The sequence below is a fragment of the Pyxicephalus adspersus genome, chromosome 8 (genome assembly GCF_032062135.1).
Source record: "Pyxicephalus adspersus chromosome 8, UCB_Pads_2.0, whole genome shotgun sequence".
Taxonomy (NCBI): Eukaryota; Metazoa; Chordata; class Amphibia; order Anura; family Pyxicephalidae; genus Pyxicephalus; species Pyxicephalus adspersus.
Genome location: NC_092865.1, coordinates 43926852 through 43943782, shown reverse-complemented (window position 1 = coordinate 43943782; position 16931 = coordinate 43926852). Strand labels below are relative to the sequence as shown.

Here is a 16931-nt window from a genome sequence, read left to right as displayed (position 1 = left end):
AATCCTCCACTGCAAGGAGTGATCAACCAATTCTCCATTGCAAGGTGTGATCAACCAATCCTCAACTGCAAAAAGTGATCAACCAATCCTCTACTTCATGAAGTGTTTGTCTTATCCTCTACTGCACAAAGAGATTCTCTTATTGCAAGGAATAATCATCTTACCCTAGACTGCAGAGAGTTTGTTCTTTACTGCACTGGACCATGTGCTAAAAGTTTACCTCCCTCTCCTTCCTGCCAGGTATCCTTTAGTTGGGTTTCCAGGTTCATCCTGTTGGCATGTAATCAGAGTTTGATTCAAATTAACAAATTATATTCCCATAAAGTCATAAACCCTGTGGGACAAGCACACACACACTATTCCTATGCTATGAAAAAATGATATTTGTTTTTTCTCTCTTGGAATATTTGTGAGCATAGCCTAGAAAAGACTGGTATGTACAGGACTGTCTTCTTCCTGTATATGTTGGCACTGTATACTCTCTTTACTTCCCCCACAGACAATAGTTAAGTAGTGATGGTAATATGTGTCCTAATTGTTTTCCTTGCAAATGTCATAATAAAAAACTACATAGGAAAAGAGTTTTCATTTTTCTAACCAGTGTTCCTCTCTGCACTTACTCTGTCATAAGTGCAACCATCTTCCTCCAGTCCTCTTCTGATGTTGAATCTCTGGCCATCTTAAATGGTCAAGCCGGGATTACATTAAGCATACGCAACTGTGTACTTTAAAGAAAACGTTTTTGAACAGGCAGGTAAGTATGTTTTATTACAGAAGAGATATCATTGGTCCCTTCCGCAATAAAAATTAATCCAATTGAAGCAATGTTGTAAGGAAGAATGGACAAACATTCCTTAACCACTATGTTAAAACTGGTAAAGTTATCTATAAAATTATGTGTTCAAGTCATTTATGCTAAAGGAGGCTTTTTCTGTTTTTGTAAGTAAATAATGGCATGATAGGATCTGTTGTGTGCTGTTTCAGGTTGGACTGAAACTATTTTGGAACCTGCTCTGGCCAGGTGAGATTGTATATCTTGATATGTAAAAACTTAGAAATGGAAGACGGTTTACTTTCTTTTACCCTGCTCCAGCAGCATGGTGTATGCTTACCGAGCAAATAAAATGCTCTCATATCCCTTTTGCACAAAATGCTAGATAAACTGCATTAAGTTCATTGTGCTACTGTAGCTCACACAACCCCAGAAGAAATCCATCTCAATGCTTCACAGTAGGGATGATGTACCTTTCATCATAGCCCTTTTTGCATCCTTTCTAACCAAAAATGTATGGTTGACCCACTTAAAGATCAATTATAGTCCCAACACTCCAAATGACTTTGTTCCAGAAGTTTTGAGGCTTCTCTAGACACTGTTTGTCTTATGTTTTGTGGCATTGGCACTCAATTTTGATTCAGGCACCTTCTTATCCTGAAACAACCAGACTACATGTTTTCAGAGAAGCCTGTATTTCAGCTCAAGTGGCCTGTGGACTTTTCTTTGCAGCTTGATCTTTTTTTCTAGCAGCTGTGGCTGAAATCTTGGTTGGTCATCCTGGATGGGTGACAAGGGAACCCCTAATTTTCCACTTTTCTATCAAAGCTTTAACACTACTGCAAAGCATTTCCAAAACATGGGATAATGTTGTTTCTTCATTTTCTGATTTACCAACGTTTTTGTCCATTGACAATTCTTTTTGCTTTCTCTACGGCTTGGTATCCAGCAAAGTCAGTGCTGCTGTCTGTCTATTTCTACACAGACATGAAGATCCAGAACCTTATTTACTTTCCAACCTTTTTTCCCTATTAGCCTAAATACACAGGTAAATAGACACAGCTCTGTCACCCCCCCCCCCCACCCTAAAATAAATCTGGAAGAACTGACATGTAAAAAATGATTGGAGCTTATTTTATTTCATGATTTTTTCCTCTTTATGAAAATAATTAGAGGTTGGATAAAAATTTTCAAATGACATTTTAAAGCAGTCCCCTTAGATTGTAATCAGGGGAAGGCCGGGCTCTCTCTTATAGTGTTTCCATGGCTGCTATGTATGCATACCGTTTAACCTACCTTTATGTACAATACAATTGGTTGCTTAGTAATGTACAAGTCTATCTGTTTGGTTGTATCAAATATTTTATCTGTGCTTTGTATTGCCTAGTGTACAGGGCCATAGAAAATGATGGCGCTATATGAATCAATAATATTACCAATAACAAAACAGTCATTGTTACATTTAAAAAAACATTCATTTCAGGTGAATTACATAAAAATGGGGACAGTAGAAAAAAAATCCTTAGTGCCAGGACAGACTCCCACGGCCTTCAGGTGAAATTCTTTTAGTATGTGGATCTCTACTTTTGGAGTGATCTCAAGACCAAGAATGCTAGAGCAATACAACACAACATGGGGCCTTCCCATCAACCCAGAGAAGACACTGGTCATGGTGCTGCTCCTCCTGGTCCAATAACACACCCAAGGCCAATTCAGAGGAAAGCTAATAAACCTAACTGCATAGTTTTGGGATGTGGGAGAAAACCTACACAAACATGGGAAGAACATACAAACTCCATGCCTTTGACCTAGAGCTGCAAAGGCCAGGGTGCTATCTACTGAGCAAACCATGCAGCCCAACAATGTATTGATCATACCCATTATACTGATCATGACGTGATAACGATAATTAAATGACCTCCCACATAAAGGCAGAATACTAAAAAAAGAGTAACCACTAGATGTTTTTTTGGATGGCAAAGGATGAAAATTTACAATAACTAGTAATTTATGATTGATTCAATTTTGAAATATTTTCAGATCTTGCCTGCTACTTGAGGTAATAACATTAAATGAGTTTGAAAAGTATAAATATTCAGTTTATATGATATAAGGAGAAGGGAAATGTAACATAATAAATATCCATATAAATATATATCAGACAAACTTAGTCCATGCAGATGGATGAGACATTGTATATGACATTTGTTAAATATACAAGAAACGGCAAATAACTGAGAATATCAAATAAACCTGGAAATTTGGTGCTTGGCCACTGGAAGCCACATTTATCATTGAGACCTAGAAATTTGTACTTTGCATTTATGGTGGGGTTAGCTGCCGCCTAACTTTGTAGTACTAACTGTTCAAATACCAAAGTAAATCATTACAAGAAATAATTTATACAGAATGGTGAATTCAATGAAAATTCACTTAGAAAAAATTATCCAATCAAGTAAAAACAAGTATGAAAAATGATTTTTGGTTATTAAGTGCTTTAATTGAATGACAAAAGTCTGCAAAGCTTCACCTCACTTATTTATTGTGTAAAACATCCCTTGCTAAGTAAAAATTAATTTTACTAAGTGGAGAGTTTTAATCAACCCTATATTTGAGTTTTAATCAACCCTATAATTGTGCAGATCACACCAGGAAATGGTTAAGTAAATGAACGTGACAGGGGCCATAGGGATTTGTCACAGTGAAGAATCATAAAAAAATATTTTAGAAAAGACAAAAGAAAAGCATGCAAACATGCCATTGGTGTTTAAAGTGATAGTAGAATTAATTCCATCCAACTATCTAATCTACAAAACCCCCAGGACATTGCTACTTGCCAAAACATGAAAAAATCAACATTTATTGTCTTGTGATCCCCCAGATCCCTGGTGTATTATACTGTCTGTACCCTGTGTGCCACTACCCTGCCTCCTGCCTGGAATTTAGACTATTAGTGAGCATTAAAATACCAATAATCTCCCCAGTTTACAAAGCAGCACAAATATTGGCTGTCTATTGCACACTTACCCCCTTGATTGTAGAAATAAAACTGGATGTAAACCACCAAACACAAAGTACTGTCAGAGATATCTGCATTTAGGAGCTGTAACTTGGGTGGATGTCTATGAGGAAACACACATGGGACCCAATCCAAAATGTGGCAACTTGGCATACACTGACACCAATGAAGTTTTATGTTTGTTAGTTTAGAATATTTACACAGAGCCATTTGTAGAGTGTATTTCACAATACAGTTAAAGCCACTCTGTGTCTCTGCCAATCTGTAACTAATCACAAAGGGATAAATGTATCAGGTACAATGGATGGCACTGTTCAAGGAAGAAAGCTGCAGATAGATGTAAAGTATACTGGGGCTGTGCCTCATTTCCATCCCTAAATAATATCCATGGAAAGCCCCAAGGAAAAGGTCTGACAATGGAGGTCATGGTGCCAAAAAGTTCATGTACCCTACACCTCATGTACCTTGCACCTTAAGTACCTTACACCTCATGTACCCTGCACCTCCTGTACCCTACACCTCATGTACCCTACACCTCCTATACCCTGCACCTCCTCTACCCTACACCTCATGTACCTGTACCCTACACCTCCTATACCCTGCACCTCCTCTACCCTACACCTCATGTACCCTGCACCTCCTGTACCCTACACCTCATGTACCCTACACCTCATGTACCTTGCACCTTAAGTACCCTCTACCTCATGTACCCTACACCTCCTGTACCCTGCACCTCCTGTACCCTACACCTCCTGTACCCTGCACCTCCTGTACCCTAAACCTCATGTACCCTGCACCTCCTGTACCCTGCACCTCCTGTACCCGACACTTCATGTACCCTGCACCTCATGTACCCTACACCTCCTGTACACTGCATCTCCTGTACCCTACACCTCATGTACCTTACACCTCATGTACCGTGCACCTCAAGTACCTTACATCTCATGTACCCTACACCTCCTGTACCCTGCACCTCATGTACCCTGCACATCATGTACCCTACACCTCCTGTACCCTACACCTCATGTACCCTGCACCTCATGTACCCTACACCTCATGTATCCTGCACCTCATGTACCCTACACCTCAAGTACCCTACACCTCATGTACCTTACACCTCATGTACCCTGCACCTCATGTACCCAACACCTCATGTACCCTGCACATCATGTACCCAACACCTCAAATACCCCACACCTCATGTACCCTACCCTGCACATCATGTACCCAACACCTCAAATACCCCACACCTCATGTACCCTGCACCTCATGTACCCTGCACATCATGTACCCAACACCTCAAGTACTCTACACCTCAAATACCCAAAACCTCATGTACCCTACACCTCAAGTACCCTTCACCACCTTATAAATGCTTTGAAGATGGAAAAAGAAAAAAGAACATTATGGGATGTTTAGGAACAACCACTGATCCCAATAAAGCATTTCAGACGGTCACCTGATGACAATATGTGCTGCAATGCCATTGGGTACTTGGTGCTGGGGCGCCATCTTGCCTCTGTCTATTTACAAGGTGTGCCAAGGAGTGCCAGCATACCTACTGCCAGTTCAAGTAGCCTCAGAGAGTGGCTGGGGATTGTTCTAGGAAAGTTAGCAAATACCTATCCCAACAGGACAAACATCTCTGAACACAATTCAACTGAACGCTGTTCTGAGTATTTATATAGCGCCAACATAATATGCAGCCCTGTACATTAAAGAGGAGTACTATTTTCTGTGGACCCCCCAGCTGGAGCTCATCAACATGGATGAGGGCAGCAGATGTTTTTTTGAGGCACTGTGTTATCATAACAAGGAACAGCCAAAGCTTGTGATTGCTCTCCACGACACCTGTACTAGCCTATTCATCTTTAAATTCTTTGCACAGCACTTGTCCGGCATAGGGTACCCTATAAGAACCACAGATCCACGATGGTACCAGCATCAAATTGGCACAATCCTCTATAGGAGAATTATGGTCACCGATTTCAGAGATATGGTATTATATATGCACAGATTGTTAGTAGCCGAATGCGTTCATTTACCTACTAACATAAATAACACCTGGATGACAAATGAATGCTGAGCCTACACCTTAATAGTAATACTGTATATGACCACCTTTTTGTAGTTCTTCTGAAGTGCCTCCACACTACTGGCCCTTGTGAATTTAAGGAGGACTCACAGCTAAGAAATATACACATCTTGTCCCCAGGCAGCTGAACCTGTAAGCTGGAAATGTGTTTGTTATGTACCTTTTATGAAGCTACCATTTCCCATGTATTTTCTACTTATCTGCCATTGTACAGCAACACTTTCACACCACCTGCATCATAATAACATCTGCACAAAGCCATGCTAATCTGAAGAGATGAGAAATTCACCACTTTGTGCTGCTGATGCTCAAACCACAGTCATTTCTTTGTGATTGGAAGGTGATCTATTCATACTGGAATAAACTAGCCTATCCTAAAGTAATTGTAAACTCTAACTGAATATCATGCCCTGTGCAATGTATATAATATACCTTTGGCTTTTTTTAATGAAATACTTTTCAGAGATTTTCTTTATAGTTACACTGCAGTGCTACAGCTCCTATAGCCTCTTTGCAGCAACTTTGGCGTTCACTGGTGATAGTCATGGGCAAAAATCTAGCATGTGTAGAATGGTTCCCTGATGTCATTTAGCTATCTGCCATGGTGGATCATTAAATGACTGAGTAAGGAAAACTACCATTATATCCTATAAAGGTGGAAAGGTTTCCCCACACTTGTCCTCCCATCTACATGTAAGGGAATAATGCTGTACACACTGCACTTCAATTTATTGTTTCCAGAGGCAGTGGGGAAGGTCTTTATTGGGCCTATGAATTTCTATAAAGAAATTGTTAAATATGATCTTACCTTGACCCAGTTTAGGGTAAAGTGACAGTCTCTGTGTAAAGCCCACCAAAAAATTTCATTATTGCTACTTTTCCTTCTTACTCTGCAAGGGCTACCAAACACTTAGCCTAAACTTGGTTAGTAAATTAAGCCTAGTGCAGGGAGGTGTATAAACATGGTGTATTGTATATAGACCAGGTGTATGAATGTGGTGTATGGTGTATAGAGTTATCAAGGGTTTGTAGATATGGTATCTTTACAGTAGCTCAGACTCATCTTGTAAAAGTTAAAATTTTTTGATTTTGGCATAATAACAGGAATGGCACCTTCCATTTAGACAGCAGGATTCCTCTTACTGTCAAAGATCTGAACACAGCTATCAATAGAACATTTCAGCCTGGCAGCCAGTAATATCATGCTTCAATTGTATATCAGTTTATACATTAAAGCATATGTTTCCATAGGAAAGAATCTCCAACACATTGTAAAGTTAGTAACAGAAGAAGGAGTCCTCTAGACTTTGCTACCAGCTCTTATCACTAAATCCACACCAGAAACTAGCACCACACATGGTGAAGCATACTATTGGAAATCTCACTGGTTACTGTATACAACTTGCCTTCATATTAAAGATTCAAAAGCTGCAGTCAGTGAAGGAGATAAAAGAAAACTCAGATAAAACAAAACAAGAACATAATAAACTATTGGACAATACTGTTGGAAGGGCAAAGCTCCTAACAATAATGTCAAATGCAAATTGAACCATGCCTGTGTCCATATCAGATCTCCTGTATAATGACCAAAGTGTTCTCTGAAAGATTCACTATAGAGTTGCCCCCATTCATTGCAACAGTCTCACTAAAGCCCTGAATGTTAGCCCTGACACGCAGTATGAATCCTTTTAGATTTAGTCACTTCCAGGTGTCAGTGATGAGGAAATACAATTACGTAATATAAAGGTCTAACTTTCCAGAGCTTGTAATTGGTAATATAGGATTAGTGGTGTATTGTGTTAAAATATCTTATTCCTCCTAAATGTATTCAGTGACTGTTACTTGGACAATATACTGTAGGTCATACACAGACTCTTCTTGAAGTAATTTCGGGGTATGTAGACAATGCAGATTCCTGAATAAAGAGAGACTTCTTCCATGTGTCTGGGCCTAGAAAGGTATCAGCTCTTCTTTATGTGGCTGTGGAATGGAACGCTAAACAGGTTAATGAGAAGCAGCACATTCCCACTGACCACCAGTGACAGACCCAAAACATGGACATTTAATACCAAATCTAACCCTCTGCATAAACATCTAACACTAAACCTAATCCTTAGACACTTAACAAGAATTCTAAACCCCCCACTATGAACACTTATCAGGAAACCTAACCCCCCTACATGAATACAAAACTCAATACTCCTTCTATAACACCAAATCTAACCTTCATATATGAATATGTTTCACCAAACCTATTCTGTAAACTCTGAACCCCAAACCCAATACTCCTATATGAACACCAAACATAACTCTACAAATGGGCCTAGAGCTAAATAATCCCCATTTTCTATACTTACCCTGTGCCAGAAATCTTACACCTGCAGGTATGTGCTAAAAGCACACAGAGCACCCAACATTTCATCTCAATTGCCAGAGGAAACACAAACAAGCCTAAGGCTGTAATTTTCATATATCATGAAGGTGAAGCACATATAAGCATTGTTTAAAGTTGTTATACTTCAAACTCTGTCCAATATTACCAGGCGTAACACTTATCCAACTATTGGGATGTTTAACGAGAGAAGTATAACTACTAAGAACTACTAATAGTTAATTACGGATTTTTACATTACATTGTTTAATGATTTTGAAGCAACTATAAAGTGATTTAGGTTTTATTCTATAGATAATATTTAAGAGACTTTATATTGTCCTAAATTGCACTCCATGAATAAAATCCTTTATAGGAATAATTATCAGTATGTACAGTGTCCAAAAAAAAATTACATATAGAATTAATTGTGCTGAAGTTGTTTCTTGTTCTTTCTTTTGCTCTGCATTTCACCAACATCAAAAAATGTTTTATGATGAAACACACTTACCTGGATGTTGATTCAGTAGGGTATTGGATAATTTAGTTTCATTTGGTTGAATTGGTATAGGTAAGTGAAATTGGACACAGTTGAGGCTATAACCAGAAGAAACTAAAACAGTAAATGAAGGGGCAATCAATAACCAATATTATTGTTCTAATGTCCTGGACATTCTTTTTTACTATCCTGATTTTTGCAATATTTATTCTGGATGTGTAGCCAAAACTGCTTTTCTCTCTAGCTTTGAAAGAAGCCGTGAAGGCTTTGTATCCCTACTGAGTGGAGTTACACATTCTATTTGTACTGATAACTATTGGGACCGCATCAGAAAGAAACAGGTAATCCAAAATTTTGGAGCTTTCACCAGAGCAAGAAGGTCACTTCAGTGATGATTGTCTAAGAAAAAAAATCTCCTTGATTATCAGTTTCCTCTTTAGGTCACAAATTGACTGAGCAGAATTGAGCAATAGTACACACACGTAAAAAATAATGACGCTTTTTTAGTCCTAACCTTGAGGTTCCAGATTTTGAAAAATTCACTTCTGCATTTGGAAAGAGCATTCAATTTAAGGGGCTGATCTACTAAAGTAATTTAGGCTATTCACTTAACAAAGTGAAATATGCACTTGCAAAGTATACTTCATCTAGCTAAGTGAATTTGGTGGAAATTCAGTTTGCAAAAAATAACCAGCCTAAAAGAAAATAAAAAAAAAAAACAATATTTTTGGATTGGATGGCAGAAGTCCAGAGAGCTTTATCTGTAAAATCCCTTGTTATTTCAGCCTTTTTTTGTGATTCTCACCAATTCTTTTTAGTATGTTTCATGTCTTAGTTATGCATTTCATTGTTGTAATGATTGGACTCCTTCAACAGACCTCATGCTAATGAACACAGATAGCAATTACCACTTACAATAATCTTATATGTCTTTTAAGCTTTTTTGATGAACAAAATGTACATAACAAACTAGTTCTCTTACAATGTATCTATTATTTTAAGTTATGAAAACAAGCCTTGTTGTGGGATTTAAAAAATTAAACTGGAAATGATTGGTCAGAAACATGGACAGAAAAGGAAAGACTTAAAACTACTACATGAATCCAGGATTTGGTCCGCACACAGACATCTCCATTTTTAGACACATCTCATGGACTAACAGTAGAGAAAGATATTTCCCAGTGGTCTTAGTCTGGTTCCTGGATGTAACCTTTGCTCTACAGCTTGCATGAAATGGAGAAATATAAAGCTCCTACATAAAACCTCCCACAAGGATTCACCTATTTTCTGTACCTCTGGTCTTGTCATTGCATCTGTTTAATGCACAGGGATGAAATGATTTAAATGCTGTATATTTAGGTGTTTATATATTTAATTACCATTATGATGTCCATATTTGAATTGACCACTAAGGAGAGCTTGTATTAGCTGGGGAAGAAAGAAATGTACATCATTACACAGATCCATGTCTCCCTGTCACATTTATGATTCCAGAGTTTTCCTTTAAGACTTCTGTCCCTAATTTTAATATGTGGTTACACTAACAAACCTCTTAGTCCACTAAGTACTGGGACTTAATCTCACTCAGTGTAATCCTTTTAAAAAGAACTAAGCAGATCATAGTGCGAGTCACAAGAGAAGAAATGTGGATTGTTTTAATGTCTTGCAGAACCAACAGAAACCCCACACAAAATGGCCACATGCATATGGATATATATTAATCTATGAACATAATGAACTTGGTGCAAAAGAGAATGTCCTCACAGCAAAACTATACCATAAAATATGATTTTGAGATTAAGTATGGGGAGGTAATATGGGTAGACCACAGGCTAAAGGGGCGGATGTGGTCACTGGGTGTCTCATTAATGAATAAACAGCACATTCTGTCCATGGATTTATGTAGAAGCAGGATACCTATAGACCAAACAGAGCAGAGGCACCATATTGTGTTTCTGATAAATACATGGGACATACTGGACTGTATGTGGAAGGAAGGAAGCATTGAAAGCCACATACAAACTACTACAAAGAATAATCCCACCCTGGACATCAGGGGAAGAGTTTGGGTAGGACCATGTATCGTAGTAGTTCTCAAGTGTGTTTTCTAGTTTCTTTTCCTTATGAATGGATACAGGGGACTACATTGTATGTTATCACTCATGTTGTTTAACTCTTATACAGACTGATTGTAATGAGAGTGTGTGCCAAGTATAATCTGTGGGCACAAACTCTATATACACATTATTATCAACCACCATCACTGAGCTGTTTATAAAAGACACAGTAAGGACAGAAAGTGATGCCACTGTGTTTACGGGGAAACAAAGCTGTTTTCTTAAACTCTAAAATTAGGTGAACGAGTGTCATCGCATTTAAAGAAGGAAATCATCTGTGGCCTCTATACCATCAGAGTATACACATCAGAGAAAACATCTCATCCAACCTGTAAGCAATAGCAGCAGAAGACAATTGGTATCTTACACATACTTCATATTGCTAACACTATACTATCAATATCAACAGGACGCTACCACTTGTAGAGGTATTAGTGGGCCCCATAGAGAGATTAATATAACCTGAGATTGGATTGCCCCTAGAAGAAGGATTGGTGCACGTTTGGGGGACTGTAGAGAAATCAGTGTACCGTTTACTCCTGGTAGATCACTGAAGCCTTGGGGTGTTTATATCTTTTAAGGAAACCGAGGACTGTTTAGGTTGCAAAGGAATGATTGAGCCTGGAGGACAGTCTGGTAGAGGAGTCAGTGTGGACTGTAAACTGTTTAAACCTTATAGAGGAATCAATGTGGGCTGAGAAATGTTATAATGCAAAGAGATCAGAATGGACTGTGGACTGTTTAGACCTTGTAGATGGGCAAATCTGGACTGCTTACACACTGTAGAGGTAACAAGGTGGACTGGGGGTGTTTTTTTATAACAAAGTGATGGATGTGGACTAGGGTCCGTTTACACTTTATAGAAAGGTGAGTGTGGACTAAGGAATGTTTACAACTTGTGGAATGTTTTCGGCACACATTAAATGTGAATTATCGGATTACATAACCTATTTTATTGTTTTCAGCATTACAGAAAGTTTTTGGCTTTAGGTAACCCACTAATAAGAACTGTCTTCAAACATGAAAACTGTTTTATCCAGTCAGAGGTCTAATCCGCAGGCTGCCAATTCACCTCTGTAGAGTATGAATCTGGAACAAATCCCAGATGGCATATACATGGAGCCAGCTACATACTTCTTACATTAGTCTGGCACACCAGGGTGTAAAATTAATTTGCAATCAAATGAATACTCAGCCAGGAAGACCTCTACCACCAACTAAATACACCATTGACAGTCAGTTATAAACCCAAAAGAGAACAGTATCGCCTAGCATTTTTTCAAAAACACACAAAACGTCTATTACACACTAATTATTATTATTATTATTAATTAGATTTGGGGTTGCAAATGACAGAGACATACAGACAGTGACACAGGAGGAAGAGAGGAGCCTGCCCAGAAGAGTTTACAATCTAGGAATGTTACCAATATTGTACCCTGGAAGAGCCCTGTGCAGCAGCAAGAATATTCATACACTGTAGATGTAAAAGAAGGGACTCTCCTGCTGAAATTTGTAAGAATGCTTTTTAGCATCTCTGTTAATAACAGCTTTAAAGTTATTAGGAAGTAAAATGGTAAGTCTGGCAGAGGTGTGTATTGTGCCATCTTTCCATGTAACCATATGTAGTATATACCAGGTACCAAGTAAAGGAGAATATTCTCTATGCAGGTAATTCAGATGCCAGATAGGGTCAGTAGAGACTCTTAGGGTTAAACCAAGTGATTATGAGGTGTATTATATCATTTATATATTTAGCGTGATTGCAGCAGGAGGAGAAGGAATCCCCTGGAAGTTGGGAGTTTCCTTAGAAAAGTTTAGCAGAATTTCCTCAGCATCACTGTATTTGCATCATTAATTTGTGTCAAAATATATTTTAAATTTCAAATTTGAAATAATTTTAATCCACATTTCATATAAAACCCTCCTAAAAGATGGGGGGGGGGGGCTGGTACACAGCACAATGAGGCCTAGAATCGTTAGAATGTGGAACAGGTGGATCACACAGGTTGAACCATGATAATCTATCTTGTCCAGTCTTAGAGAGCTTTATTAAAGCAAGCTCATTGTGTATAACTTTCTCTTCAAACATATTCAAACTTCTAAGTTTGATGAGTGACATCATTTTTTAACTCTTTATAACTTTACAAATGAGAAAGTCAGGAAGATGTGTTTGGCAACAGCAAACATGAATTAGATTACTACATGAAGGGAGTGGAGTGGCCTGGACAGATGTCTGTACTTCTTCTTGTAGTTCATTACCCTTTATATTGATGGCATGGTTTTTATTTTCCAACCTTTCTATAGCTGTCATATCAGAGAATTCCCAGCTGGGGACAGAGGAAGGAAAGAAATGCTGAAGTGTTATGGAGAACAAACCACCCACTCTAAAACCAGCAGCTGGAAGCCTCCTTTATAAAAGGAAACATTTATGATGTGTTGTCATTCCTCTAAGCATATCCATGACAGCAGTAAAGCTCTGGCAGTGCATAGATAATTGAAGGACCTTTCCTGGGCTCTGGTTTGGCCTACATGGAGCTTTGTAGTTGTTCACATTCTCAGCACCAACTTCTACACATCCAATGAATCTGCCCCACATATAATACATCATTACTGGCATTTATTATCTTTCATAGACAGGGAATGTGATGGAATATGATTCTAAAAAGGAAATACAATTATATCTTAACAAATCATATGACTAGTCTTGCAGAAGCAGAGATATTAGGGCTGCTAATGTACTACAAGTCCTAGCATGGCCAGTCAGTCTGGGAATTCTGTATAATCAGCCCATATGGCCCTTACCTACGCAGCCTATACTGAGGAATCCGGGAAAAGATTAATTTATGCTAAATGTTCAAACCTGATTATCAACAATCAATGACAAATGTTTATTTGTACACTAACATTAGGCAAGGGTCAGGCTTAAGCTACGTACAAACGTCAGATTTTTATCGCCCGATAATCGGCATCGGCCAATTATCGGGCGAAAATCTGCCGTGTGTACAGTCGGTGTCGTCCATCGTCCGGACGACCGACCTGCCGGATCCATGCACGATGGACGACAGCCGATCCTAATGAAAGGGAAGGGGAGAGCGCGCAGCAGAGTGCCGCTCCGTCGCTCTCCCCCTCCCCTCTCCATAGAGCATGAACGGTGCTGTATGTACAGCACCGTTCATGCATCGTGCACTCCCTTGTCGTTGGAAAGGATCGTGAAAGATCCTTTCCAACGACAAAAATTGGAAGTGTGTACGCAGCTTTAGTATACCAATTTCCTCCTGAGATGATGATTATCTCTCAATATAAGTAATCAATGATAATCATTTCATTTAAAATATTTCACTTCTTGAATAAGCCTGATCATGTTCTCTTTAAGAATTTTCTAAACTCATACTTTAAATGTCACACCAAATAATGTATAAATTTGTATGTGGGCACACAACTATTACTGCCATGACAACAACAGTAACAAGATGTCACTGAATATTTTATTACAGACTAAGGTGTTATATGGAGCAAACAGACTGCTAGCTGGTCATATGTGGTGGTCATATGTAAGATGTCTGCATGTTGGACAAATTGTCTGTATAAGCAGCCTGGGATAAAAGTGTCACATCAGTACATTCCGCAGCCTCAGTTGTCATACGCATAAAAGGGGAGTCCAGAAAGGAGTTTATTTCTTCCACTGTGTCCATTTTATTCAGTAGAAGGTATGATGACATTGTTTTTTTGGAACAGTGATGGTGACAGGATGACCGCACATGTACACGACCCAGGGACAGCTTAGGAAACATGATTTCTTTACTCTCGGGATCCACATTTCAAACGATAATAAAGCCTGAACATACTGCACTATGAAACGTCTCTGATACTTGAATCCATCAATGACATTTGATATAAAGAGAGAAAAGGGGGGTGATTTATCATTTATCAAGGTGAATTATCACTCTATAAGGGATATTTCAACGTCGTGAAAATCTAATCACATGCAAGGAATTCTAAAAAAAAAAAGTGAATTTTCCCTTGCACATGACTGGATGGTAGAAGTCATCAGGACTTAATTTAAGCTACGTACACACGTCGGACGAGAATCTGATGTGTGTACAGCAGCCATTCAACGTCGTTCATGGATCTGTCCTGGTGGATCCTTGAATAACAAAGAACGAACGACCACAATGCAAGTGAAGGGGAGAGAGTGCAGCGCTCGTTCATGCATCTTTCAGTCTTTTCTAATGACAAAAGTCTAACGTGTGTACACAGCCTTTCTAAGCTAAGTGATATATCCATTACATTGGGATAATTCACTTTGCTATGTAAACAGCCTGTATTCTTTTAGGAAAGGTGAGGGTGAGGGGAGAGCAAGAAAGAAAGAGATAGAGATATCCACAAATGTGGAGATAAAAAAGGTAGGGGGATTAGGGGGTGGCAGAGGGAGTACAGTGAAAAGTTGAAGCTAAAGAGGAGAAGGTGAAAAGATTGAGAAAGAGAGAGAGAGGGAGAAACTGAGAAAGGAGAGGGAAGAAAGGGCTTGGAGGAAAGGAAGAAGTGAAGTGTGACCGAGAGAGGTAGAACGCAGGAGAGGAGAAGCAGGAAGGGGGCTGAAGGGTAAAGAAAGAAAAAAGAAGTGTAGAGTCAAAGGGACTGATTACATAAAGGAACTGAAGTTGTTCACTCACCAAGATAAATTATTATCTTGCAAATAATATGTGATAGTAGTTCCCTTTACAAACAATACCCAATCATGTGCAAGTAAATCTTTAAAATGGTCTTGGATGGCTAAAATCAGCTTCATCTCATTTACTACACAAAGTGAAATATCCTTTTAAAGCTGCAAACTCACTTTACTATGTGAATAAACAGGGTTCCCTAAGAAATTCAACACCAGAGAGGAGTGGAGGAGAGAGAATCTTTTTGGCCACCTAATTAGTTGAAAGCAAAAATCCTTTTACTTATATTTTTTCTCCTTGCTCAATATTGGATATTGTTCGCAAGGTGAATTTTCACATTTACTAAGCTAAGGCAATTATTCCTTATAGAGCGATAATTCAGCTTGCCTAGTTTGCAACAGCCTCAATTCCTTTCCTAAATCCACCTAATGAAGAAGGGTGGGAAGAAGAAATACAGGGAAAAAAGGAGAGGAGAGAGATGGGAAAGAGTGCAGAAAAGTAGAAAGAGAGAGGAGGAGAGGTGAAGCAAAAAAGGAAGGGATACATAAAAGAGGGAATCACCATGGATGAATAAAAAAATAAATTGAAACTATTTCCAATGTATGTTCTGTTGTGATGTAATTATGTACACGGCAGCAAAATGGAAATGCAAGCACTCACTACTAACTACCAATAGGGGTTAAATCAGCATTTTGCTCAACACATTACAGCTACTCATGTCCGGCTGAAAATTAAGTCGCCAAACTCATTAAGTAAGATTTACAGCTGAACCACAGGTTTACTGAAGCTGGAGGGAACAGAAAGATAAAAAAATGAAAAAAAAATCTCATTACTTGAAACGATTATAGTTTTAATGAAATAAAGCAAGTGGGCGGTGGCAGCGTCACAAGAAGGCCCCAGCCAGGGAATGCCTGACATGTTTGTTTTAGGGATTTCAGCTGCTAAATGGTGGTCAGATTCCTCCATGGATAATATACAAACCTAGAATGGTTACTAAAGAATAAAACAACATTCATACAGCACAAAAATCAAACCTCAGCCAATACCAGCAGGGAAATCTGAACTACTTCTGCTTAACAGGCTGTAACATAATGTGACAGAGTTCTGGGAAATCTAAATTACCCCCCAGCTTTATAACAATACTGAGCAACAATTAGGCTACTTTCTACTGCACACCAAACACACAAAAACTATAGCACACAGCCCCTTCTTTACATTCTAAAGAATGAGGGTAATAATACACACACTCCACTATACATTCTATAGGATAAGGGTAAATTACACAGCCCACTCCATACATTTTATGGGATGAGGGTATAACACAAAACCCCTTCTAAACATTCTATAGGATGAGGGTATAACACACAGCTCCCTCTATACATTCTATAGGA

General features: G+C 38.7%; 1 protein-coding gene across 13 annotated transcripts in view; it reads right to left on the bottom strand.

Moving 5' to 3' along the window:
• Window positions 1-16931, bottom strand: part of LOC140336854 (plasma membrane calcium-transporting ATPase 2) — an 82278-nt gene that overhangs the window by 59603 nt on the left and 5744 nt on the right. Inside the window, exon 1 of one of the 13 annotated variants that reach the window (XM_072420248.1) lies at window positions 3800-3941. The exons of the other annotated variants lie outside the window; for them this stretch is intronic. The gene's annotated coding sequence lies outside the window, so the exon portion shown is untranslated. Of the gene's footprint in view, window positions 1-3799; window positions 3942-16931 lie in introns of those variants that run through there. 13 annotated transcript variants of the gene reach the window in all.